Here is an 18768-nt window from a genome sequence, read left to right as displayed (position 1 = left end):
CCACCTGGTACTCCAACCTCCCACCCCTCCGCCACTTCAAACCCCTCAGATTGTTTTTCAGAGTCCATAGTCTCTCATGATTCACCTCCCCTTCCAATATCCCCCAACTCCCTTCTCTTCTCTAACTCCCCATGTTCTCCAAGCATTCTTTAGCAACGTGGTTTTAGCTTCCAGGTGTTTTAATTCCTTCCAAACTTTTCCTTGTGGTTGAGCTCCAGTTTCAAAGCATTGTGATCTGAGAATATGCAGGGAATAATCTCAATCTTTTGATATTGGTTGAACCCTGATTTGTGACCGAGTATGTGATCTATTCTGGAGAAAGTTTCATGTGCACTGGAGAAGAATGAGTATTCTGTTGTTTTAGGGTGGTATGTTCTGTATATATCTATGAGGTCCATCTGGTCCAATGTGTCCTTCAATGCTCTTGTTTCTTTATTGATTTTCTGCTTGGATGATCTGTCTGTAATTGGGAGTGGCATGTTAAGATCTCCTACTATTAATGTATTCATATCAATCTTACTCTTTATCTTGATTAACAGTTTTCTTATGTAATTGGCTGCTCCCATATTGGGGGCATAAATATTTACAATTGTTAGGTCTTCTAGGTGGATAGTCCCTTTAAGAATTATGTAGTGTCCTTCTGTATCTCTGACCACAGTCTTTAGTTTAAAATCTAATTTATCTGATGGAGAATCACTACCTCAGCCTTCTTTTGAGGTCCATTAGCATGAAAGATGCTTCTCCAGCCCTTCACTTTCAGTTTGGATGTATCTTTAGGTTCAAAATGGGTCTCTTGTAGACAACATATGGGTGGGTCCTGTCATTGTATCCAATCAGCAACCCTGTGTCATGGGCGCATTTAGGCCATTCACGTTGAGAGTGATTATTGAGAGATACATTTTTATTGACATCGTGTTACCTGTGAAGTCTTTGTTTCTATAGATTGTCTCCATATATTTCTGTTCAATGATATTCTTGGTTTTTTCCCTCTTTTATAGAATCCCCCTTAATATTTCTTGCAGTGTGGTGGTCACATACTCTTTTAAACCTTGCTGGTCTTGGAAGCTCTTTATCTCTCTATCCATTTTGAATTGCAGTCTTGCTGGATAAAGTATTTTTGGCTGCATGTTCTTCTCATTTAGTGCCATGAATACATCTTGCCAGCCCTTTCTGGCTTTCCAGGTTTCTGTGGACAGGTCTGATGTTATTCTGATGGACCTTCCTCTGTACATAAAGAATCTCTTCTCCTTAGCTGCTTTCAAGAGCTCCTGTCTAAAGTTATGATTCATCATTTTCACAATCAGGTGTCTTGAGGTCTTTCTAGATTCTATGACCTTGGGGGGAGACCTTTATGCCTCCAGTACATGAATGCTGGTTCCATTCACGAGATTGGGAAAATTTTCATGGAGATTTGTTCAACTACATCTTCTAGTCTTCTTTCTTTCTCTTCCCCATCGGGGATTCCAATAATCTGATGTTGGAATGTTTCATTGCATCATTTATTTCCCTAATTCTGTTTTCATGGCTTCTTGGCTGTTTGTTCCAGGCTTCCTCCTGATCCTTTTTCTCTCTCTGTTTGTCCTCCAGATCACTAATTCTATCTTTTCCCCAGTTACCCTAGCTTTTAGAGAACTTAGGTTATATTGGATGTCACTGATAGCATTGTTAACATCTTCTCTGGTGACTTTCATTTCTGCCCTAATCAATTCCATTTTGTCATCAAAACTTTCTCCAACCTAGCTATTGCCTGGATAATTGTTATCCTGAATTGCCTTTCCAACATACTATTTATGTCCATATCCAAAAGCTCTGATGGAGAAGGGCCAGTCTCTGAATTTTTCTTCTGTTGGGTATTCCTCCTCCTAGTCATTTTGGTGAGAGATGGCTGAATGGATGTGTAGCTGAATGTATCAACTCTAGTGCAGGCAAGGTGCACCCTGGAACACTTCTGAGCAACTGGAAGTCACCACCAAAAAGAAAGAAAAAAAGAAAAAAGAGACAGAGAAAGAGAGAGACAGGAAAGAAAAAGAGAAGACCCAGCCAGAATGGGCCCCAAAGGTAAGATTTATGAAGTATACAAGCAAAAACAGACAAACAAAAAGACTGACAATAGTAGTTAACAAGAGAAAAAATAAATAAATAAAGAGAACCCTGTCAAAATGAACACCAAGTATAAGATTTATATACTACCAGAACAAAAAAAAAAAATACACAGAAACACTGACAGAAGAAAAAGATGGGAGGGTGGTTATAAATTCTCAGTGTGGGCAAGAAAGTTTATTTTGATTCTTCCTGGATGTATATTGATATCTTTGTTAAAGGACTCAACTTTCCTGAGATAAAGGGGGATTAAAACTGGTTTACATATAGGGATACCATTGATTATGGAAAGGGGATTACCTTGAAGCTTATCTCTATATGAATATTAAAGAAATAAAATAAAATAAGGTAAATTAAAAAACAGAAAAGCAAAAGAAAAACACAGGTATATGTATCAAAAAAGTTCAGGTTAAAAGGTTATTATGGAATTTAATGTACTGAACATCTCATTGTGATGGTAAATAGGTTAAAGAGTTATATAAAAAATAAAAATGAAAAGAACCAGAATAGTGGGAATGAGTTAAAAATAAAAGTATCTATGAAGTAGTGTAGTTGTTCTTTTGTTTGTTTGTTTGTTTGTTTTGGCTGGCTTTCTGGGGGAGGGGCCTGCTGAGTGGTTTTTTTGGGAGTCTTGCTATAGCTGAGTCCTCCTGCCTCCATCAAGGGGCTGGGCTCTGAGGAAACCGGTTTTTCAAGTCTTTGTTCTCTGGAGGTTTTTGTTTGTTAGTTTTCTCTCTCCTTGGTGGCTTTTGGCTGTTCTTTGGAGGTTTAGAGGAAAGCAAACTGCACCCAGACCTCCCTCGCGGAGAGAAGCTTCAGTCTGTTCCTCTCTGGGTGCTCCAGAGCACATAAATTCCCACTCTGTTGCTGGCAGAGCAAGTCCCCAGTCATGGTCTCTGGGGTTACAGGAACTCTTGCTTGTACCCCAAACCATGAGAAATACTAGCTGCAGCTGTCTGAGCAGGTCCAGACCACCAGAGAGGTCCCATGCAGATAGCACACTGAGATTTTCACAGTGGCCTGGGCTGGGAGTGCTCAACTCTCCAGGTCCTAGAGAGTGCTGGCTAGCACCCACCCGGACCTCTCAGGGGAGAGTGTGGGGTGTGACTGAGACTCTGGTCATGCAGTGGGCGTGCAGAGTGCAAAAGGCTGTGGTTCTGCCTGCTGGCGTCCACCCCAGACCTCACGGCAACTGCCACCCAGATGCTTTCAGGCATGCTGGTGGCTCAGGGACCAAGACTGGGCTTCACTGCACTCTCTGAGGGTTCCCTGCCAGCGGTGGCCATCCTGGGTCCATGGGCTTAAGTCCCTGTCTCTAACTGCCCAATTCCAACAATTTCCCCTTAAGATCTTTTGCTCATTTTAAGTGCTTTCAACCAGACTCCAAGTTAATGCTGGTCCCCAATCATAGGGCACTCTCTTATTGGGGTATTACTTTCCAGTGGGTCACTTTCCAATGGGGTCTGGTGGTTCCCTCTCCTTTTTGTTTATCTTATGATATCAGTCTGATGTTCCCACTCTGATTTACCTGTCCACTGGCATCTTTTGCCCCCATAGAGATCCAGAAGTGTATAATTCTAATCTCGGGCTGATTTCATGGGTGATCAGAGTTCTTTCGTAGGTAATCAGCTCACTTTAGGGGACAGGTTGAAACAGTGTGTCCTATTTCTCTGCCATTTTGTCTCCTCCCCCCTTTATCAGTGGTTTTGAGCAATTTGATTACTGTATGCTTTGGTGTAGTTTTCTTCATATTTTTTGTGCCTGGAATTTTTACATTTTTGGAGCTGTAGTTTTGTACCATTTATCAAACTAGGAAATTTTTTTTTGCTATTCTTTCCTCGAAAGTTTTTTCTTTTTTTTTGGTCTTTTCTCTCTTTTGTCCTTTGGCGACTCCGAATTTGTATATGTAGTCAATCCTCTTGAAATTGGCCACAGTTCACTGATATTCCATTCTTTTTTTCTGTCTATCTTAGTGTAATTTCTATTTTCAAATTCAATAATTTATTTCTTTTGCAATGTGTAGTCTCCTGTTAATTATATTCAGTGTAATTTTCACTTCATATAATGTAGCATTCATCTTTAGAAATATAATTTGGGTCTCAGTTAATGTATTGCATATGTTGAATTAACCTTTGGAACATATGGATGATAGTAATATTGTAATGACTTTTAGTGTCTTTGTCCACTATATCATTCATCCGTGTTAATTTTGAATTAGTTTTAATTGAATGTCTTCTTTTCTCACTTTGCATTGCATTTTCCTGTTTCTCTGTGTACTTTATATTTTTTGTAAATATTCATAACATAAAATGACCATTTTAACTACTTTTAAGTGTACAGTTTAGTGATATTAAGTACATTCTCACTGTTGTGTGCATTTTAGGTAGGTATTTTGTTACATATCATGTTATCTGTAAGGTTTTTTCCGGCGAGATAAACACAACACCAGGCAAAGTGGGTGCAAGGCAAGATTTATTAAAAACACTCTCCGGCGAAGTTTCAGGGCTCAGGAGAAGAGGAGCCAGGAAAGTTGCGCCGGGAGGAGGTGGGCACCCTCGGGTGAGGTTCCGCCACTCTGGAAAGCAGAGTGGCGGAAGTCGCGCCCAAGGCAGGGAGGAGGGGGCTTTTAAGGGGTCTTGGGGAAAGCTCAGGGGTCTTTTGGCAAGTTTCCCTTATTTGGATATCCCGCTGCTCATCGGGATCCCATTGGTCCACAGGAGCCCGGGGCAGGGGTCTCAGATTCCTGCTTGGGCCTTTGTTCTCCTTTCCGAGCTCAGGTGGTGTGGCGGGAACTTTCGCCATCTTGGTCCTTTGTTCTCCTGTCCGAGTTCAGGTCTTGTGGCAGGAATTTTCACCATCTCTGGTAGCCCTTCCTGCCAGCCCAACATTATCTAGGTTCAAAAATAATGACAATTTCAATATTTATTGTTATTTTAATGTTTAATTGATATAATATTAAATATTAATATATTATATTTTATATTTTCCTGATTTTTCTGTGCTTATCCTTTACCCCTTCCCTTTAGACTTCACACAGCATTCAAAGTTCTGTTTTTATTGTACTGGAAATCACATACTGCATACCTATTCTTTGAGATTCCCCTTCAGTATATATATACTTAAAATCTAAAATTAATCAATATTATCTTACCTAAATAATTAAAATATCTTAGAATATTTTTACTCCAATTACTTAATCTTCCATCTAGGAGTTACATTATCTATTTTTGAAATTTTACGTTTTAAAAAAACATTCTCCAAACTAGATATTATTATAATGTTTTATAAAAGTTTATTTATGTATTTAACAATTTGGTTTGTTCAGCATTTCTTCCTAAAACTTAGATCTTTTTGATACCATTTTCCTTCTTCCCTTCCTAAACTGAAAGATTTTTCCAGAGTCTTGGTAGTGAGGTCTGTATTTGCTGGTAATAAGTTCTCAGTTTTTGTTTGTCTCAAGAAGAGGTCTTTATTTTCTCCTCATTTGTGAAAAATATGTTTTTCTAGATAAGTCGATCTAAACAGTTATTTTCCTTCAGCACTTTGAAGATATTGGATATCTGAAGTATTTAGAATAGACATATACATAGAGACAGAAAGCAGATTAGTGATTGCCAGTGGCTATGGGTTGAGCACTTATGAGTATGGAGTTTCCTTTTAGAATGATGAAAGTCCCCTGGAACTTGGTAGTGATGATTTCTTTACATTGAGAATGTACTAAATGTGCAAATGTGAATTGTACACTTTAAAATGGGTAAAACTGGTAAAATTTAAGTTATATATATTCACCATAACAAAAAAAGTACACTTCAGTTACTTGTTAACACCTGACAGAAAATTATTTAGGCAATCTTACAAATAAGAGAATGGGATTTTTTGGGAAGGATTTTATTTATTTATTTGAAATAGAGAGAAATCACAAGTAGGCAGAGAGGAAGGCAGAGAGAGAGGGAGGAAGCAGGCTCCCTGCTGAGCAGAGAGCCTGACATAGGGCTCGATCCCAGGACCCTGAGATCATGACCTGAGCTGAAAGCAGAAGCTTTAACCCACTAAGCCATCAGGTGCCCCAAGAATGGGGTTTTCACTTTATATTATTATTATTTTTTAAATTTTGAGATGATTGGAGATACACAAGCCACTGTAAGAAATAAGCTAGATATGGGGCACTTAGGTCACTCAATTGGTTAAATGGTCTGATGCTTGATCTTAGCTTAGGTGTTGATCTCAGGGTTTTGAGTTCAAGCCCTTCCTTGGCCTTGATGAAGTCCCCAAACTTCATTTTTGCTTTTGTTTCCTTTGCCTTTGGAGACATATTTTGAAAGAAGTTGCTGTGGCTGATATCAAAGAGGTTACTGCTTATGTTTTCCTCTAGGATTCTGATGGATTCCTGTCTCACATTGAGGTCTTTTATCCATTTTGAGTTTATCTTTGTGTGTGGTGTAAGAGAATGGTTGAGTTTCATTCTTCTACATATAGCTGTCCAATTTTCCTAGCACCATTTATTGAAAAGACTAACTTTTTTCCACTGTATAATTTTTTCTTGCTTTGTCGAAGATGATTTGCCCATAGAGTTGAGGGTCCATGTCTGGGCTCTCTACTCTGTTCCACTGGTCTATGTGTCTGTTTTTATGCCAGTACCATGTTGTCTTGATGATCACAGTTTTGTAGTAAAGCTTGAAATCAGGTAACATGATGCTGTCAGTTTTATTTTTGTTTTTCAACATTTCCTCAGCAATTTGGGGTCTCTTCTGATTCTAAATTTTAGGATTATTTGCTCCAGCTCTTTGAAAAATACTGGTGGAATTTTGATCAGAATGGCATTAAAAGTATAGATTGCTCTAGATAGTATAGACACTTTAATAATGTTTATTCTTCTGATCCAAGAGTGTGGAATGGTCTTCCATCTTTTTGTGTCTTCTTCAATTTCTTTCATGAGTGTTCTGTAGTTCCTTGAGTACAGATCCTTTACCTCTTTGGTTCCTTGAGTACAGATCCTTTACCTCTTTCCCAGGTATCTTATGGTTCTTGGTGCTATAGTAAATGGAATCAATTCTCTAATTTCCCTTTCTGTATTTTCATTGTTAGTGTATAAGAAAGCCACTGATTTCTGTACAATGACTTTGTATCCTGCCACGTTACTGAGCTGGTGTGGAATCTCTTAAAAAAAGAAAAAATAATCTAGAGATCCTATGCACCTTAGCCCTGTTTTTTCCAATAGTAACATTTTGTAAAACTATATTATAATAATTACTATTTTATTTTATTTTTTTTAACATCTTAATTTAATTTTATTTTTTCAGTGTTCCAAGATTCATTGTTTATGCACCACACCCTGTGCTCCTTGAAATACATGCTCTCTTTAATACCCACCACCAGACTTATCCATTCCTTCACCCCCCTCCCTTCCAAAACCCTCAGTTTCTTTTTCAGAGTCCATAGTCTCTCAAAATCACTATTATATTGACATTGACATTGATCAAGATATAAAGTAGTTCACTCGTGTTCTTTTCAAATAGGAACAGATTTCTTTTTTTCCTTTATCATCTGTAGTCTTTTTTTTTTTTCCTGCCTTTTTGCACTGGCTAGAACTTTCAACACTGTGAATAAGAGTTCTGAGAATAGGCATCCTTGCCTTGTTCACTACTTAAGGTGCAAAACATCCAGTCTTCAACAATTAATTATAAGGTGAGATGTAGGTTTTTATAGATGCCCTTTATCAAAATGGGGAAGTTTCCTTTATTGCTATTTTTCTGAAAGTTTTCATCACAAGTTTGTGTTATGGCAGTAGGTGTGTTGAAGTCCTATCACTGGTGTGACTGTGTTAAGAAGTAGGTATTTAGCTGTCTTAGGTCTTTAGGTCTTCTCCTACTTTACTTTACTTCTCCTACTTCTCCTACTTTAGAAGTAGGTTTCCTCCACAGAGAAGTAGCAGGCGGAGACGACATAGGTAGCAGGAGATCAGCTAGATAGCTTATCTAACCATTGAGAACACCTACAAATCCAATGGTAAATCAAAGAGAAGAAGAGCAACAATTCTAGGAACAGAAAATCGATCACTTTCTGAAAGGTAGGACCTGAGGAGAAGTGAATCCAAAGTGATGGGAAGATAGACCATAGGGAGAAGGTCCGGCTCCCGGCAAGTGGCGGAGCAACAGAGCACAAAATCAGGACTTTTAAAAGTATGCTCCACAGAGGGACATCGCTCCAGAGGCTAAACTGGGGGGAAGCCCACATGGGGTCAGTGTAACTCCAGGTCCTGTGGGGTCACAGAAGGACTGGGGGTGTCTTAGTGCTGCAGAGCTTGCAGGTATTAGAGCAGGGAAGCTGGCTACAGTGACAAAGCCGAGGAGTGAGCGCTCAGCTCGGGGTTACCTTGAACCTGTCACAGCTGGGTGAGCTCAGAGCACGGCCAGAGGCCACGGTGACAGAGGCCACGGTGACAGAGGCCACGGTGACAGAAATGACCAGTGCTTTTCTCCAAGTGTGAGTGATTGAGTGCTTTCCTCCAAGCATGACAAAAGGCCAGGGAGACAGGGGCTGTTGGGCACTTTTCTCTGAGGGCGCACTGAGGAGCGGCACCCCGCTCTTCTGGGTCGGAGATTGGGAGGCCTCCATCTTCATTCCCACCCTCCAGATCTCTACAGAAATCGCTCAGGGAACAAAAGTTCCTAAAAGCAAACCCAAGAGGATTACTTAGCCCGGCCCCGGTAAGGGTGGTACAATTCCGCCTGGGGCAAAGACACTTGAGAATCACTACAACAGGCCCCTCCCCCAGAAGATCAACAAGAAACCCAGCCAAGACCAACTTCACTCACCAAGGAGAATAGTGGAATTCCAGAGGAGGAGAAAGCAAATATTATCTGGACAAAATGACAAGGCAGAAAAACTCACCACAAAAAAAAAGAACAAGAGGCAGTAACGAAGGCTGGGGACCTAATCAATACAGACATTGGTAATATGACAGATCTAGAGTTCAGAATGACAATTCTCAGGGTTCTAGCCAGGCTCGAAAAAGGCATAGAAGATATTAGAGAAACCTTCTCCGGAGAGATAAAAGCCCTTTCTGGAGAAATAAAAGAACTAAAATCTAACCAAGTTTAAATAAAAAAGCTATTAATGAAGTGCAATAAAAAATGGAAGCTCTGACTGCTAGGATAAATGAGGCAGAAGAAAGAATTAGTGACATAGAAGACCAAATGACAGAGAATAAAGAAGCTGAGCAAAAAAGACAAACAAATACTGGACCACAAGGAGAGAATTAGAGAGATAAGTGACACCATAAGACAACACATTAGAATAATTGGGATTTCAAAAGAAGAAGAGAGAGGGAGCAGAAGGTATATTGGAGAGAATTATTGTAGAGAATTTCCCTAATATGGCAAAGGGAACAAACATCAAAATCCAGGAGATGCTAAGAACGCCCCCCAAAATCAATAAAAATAGGTCCACACCTCGTCACCTGATAGTAAAATTTACAAGTCTTAGTGACAAAGAGAAAATCCTGAAAGCAGTCCGGGAAAAGAAGTCTGTAACATACAAGGGTAAAAACATTAGATTGGCAGCAGACTTATCCACAGAGACCTGGCAGGCCAGAAAGAGCTGGCATGATCTATTCAGAGCACTAAATGAGAAAAACATGCAGCCAAAAATACTATATCCAGCTAGGTTATCATTGAAAGTAGAAGGAGAGATAAAAAGCTTCCAGGACAAACAAAAACTGAAAGAATTTGCAAACACCAAACCAACTCTACAGGAAATATTGAAAGGGGTCCTCTAAACAAAGAGAGACCCTAAGAGTAGTAGATCAGAAAGAAACAGAGACAATATAAAGTAACAGTCATCTTACAGGCAATACAATGGCACTAAATTCATATCTCTCAATAGTTACCCTGAGTGTTAATGGGCTAAATGTCCCAATCAAAAGATACAGGGTATCAGAATGGATAAAAAAACAAAACCCATCAATATGCTGCCTACAAGAAACTCATTTTAGACCTGAAGACACCTCCAGATTTAAAGTGAGGGGGTGGAAAACAATTTACCATGCTAATGGACATCAAAAGAAAGCTGGGGTGGCAATCCTTATATCAGATCAATTAGATTTTAAACCAAAGACTATAATAAGAGATGAGGAAGGACACTATATCATACTCAAAGGATCTGTCCAACAAGAAGACCTAACAATTTTAAATATCTATGCCCCTAACAAGGGGGCAGCCAACTATATAAACCAATTAATAATAAAATCAAAGAAATACATTGACACTAATACAATAATAGTAGGGGACTTTAACACTCCCCACACTGAAATGTACAGATCATCTAAGCAAAAAATCAACAAGGAAATAAAGGCCTTAAATGACACACACTGGACCAGATGGACATCACAGATATATTCAGAACATTCCATCCCAAAGTAACAGAATACACATTCTTCTCTAGTGCACATGGAACATTCTCCAGAATAGATCACATCCTGGGTCATAAATCAGGTATCAACCAGTATCAAGCGATTGGGATCATTCCCTGCATATTTTCAGATCACAATGCTCTGAAGCTAGAGCTCAATCACAAGAGGAAATTTGGAAGGAACCCAAATACATGGAGACTAAACAGCATCTTTCTAAAGAATGAATGGGTCAACCAGGAAATTAAAGAAGAATTGAGAAAATTCATGGAAACAAATGATAATGAAAACACAATGGTTCGAAATCTGTGGGACACAACAAAGGCAGTCCTGAGAGGAAAATATATAGCGGTACAAGCTTTTCTCAAGAAACAAGAAAGGTCCCAAATACACAACTTAACCCTACACCTAAAGGAGCTAGAGAAAGAACAACAAAGAAAGCCTAAACCCAGCAGGAGAAGAGAAATCATAAAGATCAGAGCAGAAATCAATGAAATAGAAACAAACAAACAAAAAACAATAGAACAAATCAATGCAACTAGGAGCTGGTTCTTTGAAAGGATTAATCAGATTGACAAACCCTAGCCAGACTTATCAAAAAGAAAAGAGAAAGGACCCAAATTAATAAAATCATGAAGGAAAGAGGAGAGATAACACCAAAGAAATACAAACAATTATAAGAACATACTATGAGCAACTCTATGCCAACAAATTTGACAATCTGGAAGAAATGGATACATTTCTAGAGACATATAAACTACCACAACTGAACCAGGAAGAAAAGGAAAACCTGAACAAACCCATAACCAGTAAGGAGATTGAAACAGTCATCAAAAATCTCCAAACAAACAAAAGTCCAGGACCAGATGGCTTCCCAGGGGAATTCTACCAAACATTTAAAGAAGAACTAATTCCTATTCTCCTGAAACTGTTCCAAAAAATAGAAAAAAGGAGAATTTCCAAACTCATTTTATGAGGCCAGCATCACCTTGATCCCAAAACCAGACAAGGATCCCATAAAAAAAGAGAATTACAGACCAATATCCTTGATGAACATAGATGCAAAAATTCTCACCAAAATACTGGCCAATAGGATCCAACAGTACATTAAAAGGATTATTCACCACGACCAAGTGGGATTTATTCCAGGGCTACAAAGTTGGTTCAACATCCGCAAATCAATCAATGTGTTACAATACATTAATAAAAGAAAGAATAAGAACCATATGATACTCTCAATAGATGCTGAAAAAGCATTTGACAAAGTGCAGTATCCCTTCCTGATTAAAACTCTTCAAAGTGTAAGGATAGAGGGTACATACCTCAATATTATCAAAGCCATCTATGAAAAACCCACTGCAAATATAATTTTCAATGGAGAAAAGCTGAAAGCTTTTCCGCTAAGGTCAGGAACATGGCAAGGATGTCTGTTATCACCACTGCTGTTCAACATAGTACTAGAAGTCCTAGCCCCAGCAATCAGACAACAAAAAGAAATTAAAGGCATCCAAATTGGCAAAAAAGAAGTCAAACTACCACTCTTCACAGAGGATATGATACTATATGTGGAAAACCGAAAAGGCTCCACTCCAAAACTGCTAGAACTTGTACAGGAATTCAGTAAAGTGTCAGGATATGAAGTCAATGCACAGAAATCTGTTGCATTTCTTTACACTAAAACAAGAGAGAAGAAAGAAAAATTAAGGAGTCAGGGTCCATTTACAATTAAGGGTCCATTTACAATTGCACCCAAAACCATAAGATACCTAGGAATAAACCTAACCAAAGAGGCAAAGAATCTATACTCAGAAAACTATAAAGTACTCATGAAAGAAACTGAGGAAGACACAAAGAAATGGAAAAATGTTCCATGCTCATGAATTGGAAGAACAAATATTGTGAAAATGTCCATGCTATCCAAAGCAATCTACACATTTAATGCAATCCGTATCAAAATCCCATCCATTTTTTTCAAAGAAATGGAACAAACTATCCTAAAATTTATATGGAACCAGAAAAGACCTTGAATAGCCAAAGGAATATTGAAAAAGAAAGCCAAAGTTGGTGGCATCCCAATTCCAAACTTCAAGCTCTATTACAAAGCTGTCATCATCAAGACAGTATGGTACTTGCACAAAAACAGACACATAGATCAATGGAACATAGTAGAGAGCCCAGAAATAGACCCTCAACTCTATGGTCAGCTAATCTTCAACAAAGCAGGAAAGAATGCTGATTGGAAAAAAGAGAGCCTCTTCAACAAATGATGTTGGGAAAATTGGACAGCCACATGCAGAAAAATGAAATTGTACTGTTTCCTTATACCACACACGAAAATAGACTCAAAATGGATGAAGGACTTCAATGTGAGAAAGGAATCCATCAAAATCCTTGAGGAGAACACAGGCAAAAACACAGGTCTCTTTAACCTCAACCGCAGCAACTTCTTCCTAGGAACATCCCCAAAGGCAACTCAAACAAGGGCAAAAATTAACTACTGGGATTTCATCAAGATCAAAAGCTTTTGCATAGCAAAGGAAACAGTTAACAAAACCAAAAGACAACTGACAGAATGGGAGAAGATATTTGCAAACAACATATCAGATAAAGGGCTAGTATCCAAAATCTATAAAGAGCTTATCAAACTCAACACCCAAAGAGCAAATAATCTGATCAAGAAATGGGCAGAGGATATGAACAGACTTTTCTGCAAAGAAGACATCCAGACGGCCAACAGACATGAAAAAATGCTCCACATTACTTGGCATCAGGGAAATACAAATCAAAACCACAATAAGATACCACCTCACACCAGTCAGAATGGCTAAAATTAACAAGTCAAGAAATGACAAATGTTGGCAAGGATGTGGAGAGAGGGGAACCCTCTTACACTGTTGGTGGGAATGCAGGCTGGTGCAGCTACTCTGGAAAACAGTGTGAAGGTTCCTCAAAAAACTGAAAATAGAGCTACACTATGACCCAGTGATTGCACTACTGGGTATATATACTAATGATACAAACGTGGTGCTCCAAAGGGGCACGTGCACCCAAATGTTTATAGCAGCAATGTCCACAATAGCCAAACTATGGAAAGAACCTAGAGGTCCATCAACAGATGAATGGATAAAGAAGTTGTGGTATATATGCACAATGGAATACTATGCAGCCACAAAAGGAATGAAATCTTGCCATTTGAGATGGCATGGATAGAACTAGAGGGTATTATGCTTAGTGAAATAACTCAATCAGAGAAAGACAACTATCATATGATCTTCCTGATATGAGGAAGTGGAGATGCAATGTGGGGGGTTTAGGGGGTTAGAAAAGAAAAAAATGAAAAAAGATGAGATTGGGAGGGAGAAAAACCATAAAAGACTCAATCTCAAAAAACAGACTGAGGGTTGCTGGGGGGAGAGGGGATGGGAGAGGGTGATGGGGATATGGACATTAGGGAGGGGAGGTGCTATGATGAGTGCTGCAAAATGTGTAAACCTGGCAATTTACAGACCTGTACCCCTGGGGATAAAAATACATTATATGTTTATTAAAAAAATAAATTAATTAATTAAAAAAAAGAAGTATGTCTTTTTTTTTTTTTAAGAAATAATCTTTTTTTTTTTTTTAAGATTTTATTTATTTATCAGAGAGAGAGAGGGCGAGAGCAAGCACAGGCAGACAGAATGGCAGGCAGAGGCAGAGGGAGAAGCAGGCTCCCTGCCGAGCAAGGAGCCTGATGCGGGACTTGATCTCAGGACGCTGGGATCATGACCTGAGCCGAAGGCAGCTGCTTAACCAACTGAGCCACCTAGGCGTCCCAAAGAAGTATGTCTTTAATGTGGTTTTAAAGACAGAGTCCTAATCTAATATAACTGTTATTCTTAAAGGACGAAGAGACACCAGAAACATATTTCACTCAAGCACATACACAGAAGAAAGCCATCTGAAAACATGATGAGAAGGCAGCTGTCTGCCAGGAAGAGAAGCCTCAGCAGAACCCTGCTGGTACTAAGTTTGTGATATTTTCCTATAGTAGCCCTAGTGGACTGAGACAATTGATTGTAGAAGTGATTGATAAATGCACTTTAGTTACGTGTAGCATATGGAAGAGAGAAAAAAAAAAAAAGAGAGAGAGAGAAACTTTAAGGAAATTTAAAGAGAAGGGAATTTTCTTTCTCTTCCTTCTTCTCCCCCTCCTTATTTTCCTCCCCCCCTTCTCCCTCCTCTTCTTCCTCCTTTTTTTTTCTCCTTCTCCTCCTCTTCCTTCTCCTCCCTCCTCCCTCTTCCTCTTCCTCCTCCTCCCCTCCTCCTCCTCTTCTTCTTCTTCTTCTTCTTCTTCTTCTTCTTCTTCCTCTTCCTCTTCTTCCTCTTCTTCTTCTTCTTCACTCCGTTGTTACCAAGGTCATGCATAAACTCATTTAGGTTTTATTGCAAATTTTGATTATTCAGAATTTATACATATTTTGATGGTTGTTTTATGAACTGCATCTCTACCATTTAAAATTTTATGTTGAAAGATATTAGAATATTTTTGCAATATTTTCAAGTTCTGAGAAAGGATTAAGTATATTTGTTTCTTTGTCAAAAAATTTTAGAGCATCAGAATGACCATAACGATAAATAATGCTCTTGAATGATGATGTCCTATATGTTAGTTGGCAGCCAGAGGGCTGTTGACCACTTGAATTGTAGCTAATCTTAGTTGAGATGTAAGAAGCAGCAAATTGTGCTGGAAAATGTGGTGAAGATGTGTGTAACTGGCTATATGCAATGGTAGGAATAAAAATGGCACTATTAGCTTGGAAATGTGTTAGTTTTCTAGAGCTGCCTTAACAAAGTACCACAACTAAGTGGCTAAATCAACAGAAAATACTCTGTCACAGTTCTAAAAGCTAGAAGTCCAAGATCATGGTGTCAGCAGAGTTGCTTCTTTCTGAGATCTATTTGACAGAGTTTTCTTAATGCTGTTTTTATTTAGTTTTAATGCCTTGGTCAGAAGCCAGTTAGTTCCCCTTCTTATTAAACACTTGATTAAATCTCACCTCTCAACAACTTCCTTGCTAGAATTCCCACTCTGGGCCACCATGCACCTGCCTTAATTGTCTCAGGACCAACACCAGACAACTAGGAACAGCCCTTGTGCCCTGGAGCCAATGAAATTATTCAAATTAGCCAATTCACCAAGATAAAAATCTTTTGCACAGCAAAGAAAACAGTCGGCAAAACCCAAAAGACAACCTACAGTATGGGAGAAGATATTTGCAAATGTCTTATTGGATAATGGGGTAATATCCAGGTCTATAAAGAACTTAACAAACTTGACACCTAAGAAACAAATAATCCAGTCAAGAAATGGGCAGAAGACATGAGCAGACATTTTTCTAATAAGACATACAAATGGCCAAAGGATACATGACAAAATGCTCTACATCACTTGGTGTCAAGGAAATAACAAATTCAAAACCACAGTTAGATAGCACCTCACACCAGTCAGAATGGCTAAAATTAACAAGTCAGGAAATGACAAACATTGGTAAGGATGTGGCTAAAAGAGAACCCTCTTACAGTGTTGGGGGGGAATGCAAACTAGTACAGCCCCTGTGGAAAACAGTATAGAGGTTCCTCAAAAAGTTAAAAATAGAGCTACCCTATGACCCAGCAACTGCATTTCTAGGTATTTACCCTAAAGATACAGTGAACTGAAGGGATTCCTGCACACCAATGTTTATAGCAACAATGTCCATAATAGCGAAAATACGGAAAAAGCCTTGATGTTCATTGACAGATGAATGGATAAAGAAAGTGTGAGATACATATATCTATATATATCTACATAGATATATAAATATTACTCAACCCTCAAAGAAAATGAAATCTTACATTTGTAATGACGTGGATGGAACTAGGGGATATTATGCTAAGTGAAATAAATCAATCAGAGAAATAATTTATCACATGATTTCACTCATATGTGGAGTTTAAAAGTAAAACAGATGAACATAAGGGAAGGGAAGGAAAAAAAAAACAAGATGAAATCAGAGAGAGAGACAAACCATAATCATTCTTAACTATAGCAACTGAGGGTTGCTGAAGGGGAGGGGGTGGGTGTTGAGGTAACTGGGTGATGGGCATTAAGGAGGGTACCTGATATAATGAGCATTGGGTGTTAAATGCAATGGATAAATAACTGAACTCTACCTCTGAAACTAATGATACACTAATTAATTGAATTTAAATATAATAATTTTTTTTAAAAAAAAGAACAAAGTAGCCAATGTGTGGGAAACCAGGAAATCTAGTTAACTCTGTTCTACTTGCCATACACAAACTTCTCCCTACAGTTCTCACTATTACCCTGAACCTAGTTCATCCTCTGTGTGACTCTGTATGTCAGCCTTCTTTAATATTGGAATTGTCACAGAGAGTCTGCCTTTCATCTATGCTGAGTATCATTTGTTGTGTCCCACCATCAAAATAAAAAAATTTTCAATCTTATAAATTTTTTGTCACTGTGAGCAAGAAAGCATCACCATGATTCTTGCATAGCTTCTTGGGGTCTGTTCTTGGCTTACTAATTAACTCCAAACCACCAGAGAAGAGCTTGAGAAGGAACTGTTGCCTGTTGGTGAGTGGGGACTTTAACCCTGCAGCTTGCTGCTGTGTCTGTTGGTGGTTTCCATGTCTCTCCTTACCCAGATTTTCTTGGTTTTGGAAGGTTAATAAAAAAACAAACAACAGTCCTCAATGGCTAAACTCCACTGGCTAGATACTAGCCCAGGTGGCAGCCACCTTGGAGCTAGGCCACTTGAGCAACACTTTCCAGGGTCCACCCTTCAGTTGTGTTTTCAGTCTACTACAGACTGAATATTTGTGTCCCCCTCATCCAAATTTACATATTGAAACCAGTTTTTCTGAAAGGCAGTATTTGGAGGTGTGGCCTTTGGGGGCTGATTAGATCAAAATGACAGAGACTTCGTGAATGAGATGAATGTCCTTAGAAAAGATGTCCTAGAAAGCTAGCTCTTCCCTTCTACCATGTGAGGAGGAAATGTAAAATTGGTCTATGAACTAGAAAGCAGGTCTTCAGCAGTACTGAATGTACTGGTGACTTGTTTGTAGACTTCCCAGCATACACAAGTATGAGGAAGAAATTCCTATTGTTTATATGTTACCCAGCCTATAATGTTTTGTTGTATTAGCCCCAACAGACTAAAATAGAAGCCATACACACTCTGATACAATAAGTAATAAAAAAATGAATGAATTAATTAGTTATGTCATCAATTAAATTTGACAAAATGGGACCTGGTGACCTTCAGTGAAAATAGTTAATATGGCTCAGTGCAAGTTAAAACAGTCTCCTGATAGACTGAAACATTCTGTAAGACCTAATCATGAGAGACTATGGACTCTGAAAAACAATCTGAGGGGTTTGAAGTGGCAGGGGGGTGGGAGGCTGGGGTACCAGGTAGTGGGTTTTATAGAGGGCACGGATTGCATGGAGCACTGGGTGTGGTGAAAAAAATAATGAATACTGTTATGCTGAAAATAAATCAATTAATTTAATTTAAAAAAAGAATAAGAAAAAAAATCAGAGAGGTTAAAAAAAATAAAAAGACCTAATCAATAAATAGGGGATTATTCCCACTGCGTCTGCGTTGGACAGCTCAATTTGCCTGGTTCTTAAATCTGCAAAGAATGAATGGTTCCTCATGGTAAATTATTGCGAACTTAATATCATTGCTACATCCATTAAAGGTTACATGTCCAATATCCAACATTATTAAAATTAGTAATATCATCTAGTATCTCTCATTCAGTGCTTATTTCAACAGCCTCTCAGTTTGCCTTCTTATCCAAAGGGACACAATACATCCTCACTTGACTACCCATGGAGTACTTCAGCAGACCTGCCATCACACATGGGCTTTGCATACAGGAGTCTAAGTGCATCCACCTTTCCCCATGAACACACATAGTACATTACAGTAATAACATTCTCATACAAAGAATTTTGTTTAATGTACTCATTAAATGCATAGTCAGACCAAAAGGTACGTACAAAACAGAAATGTTCATAGAAGTTTCATTTGTGTTATTTTTGAACTGAAAAATCCAGGTCCACAGCAAAATGGATTAATAAGTTATGGCATGGTCAGACCAAAAAAACACTATACAGTGTTACAAAAATGAACTATCTAAACAGTTTCATTTATATTTAGGCAAAATGGTGATAGATGTCAGTGCAGTGTTTCTCTTTGGAG

Source organism: Mustela putorius, unplaced genomic scaffold, assembly GCF_011764305.1.
Source record: "Mustela putorius furo isolate JIRA1106 unplaced genomic scaffold, ASM1176430v1.1 tig00003834_pilon_pilon_pilon, whole genome shotgun sequence".
Classification (NCBI taxonomy): domain Eukaryota; kingdom Metazoa; phylum Chordata; class Mammalia; order Carnivora; family Mustelidae; genus Mustela; species Mustela putorius.
The sequence above is the reverse complement of the archived record's forward strand: the minus strand, read 5'-3'. Positions refer to the sequence as shown.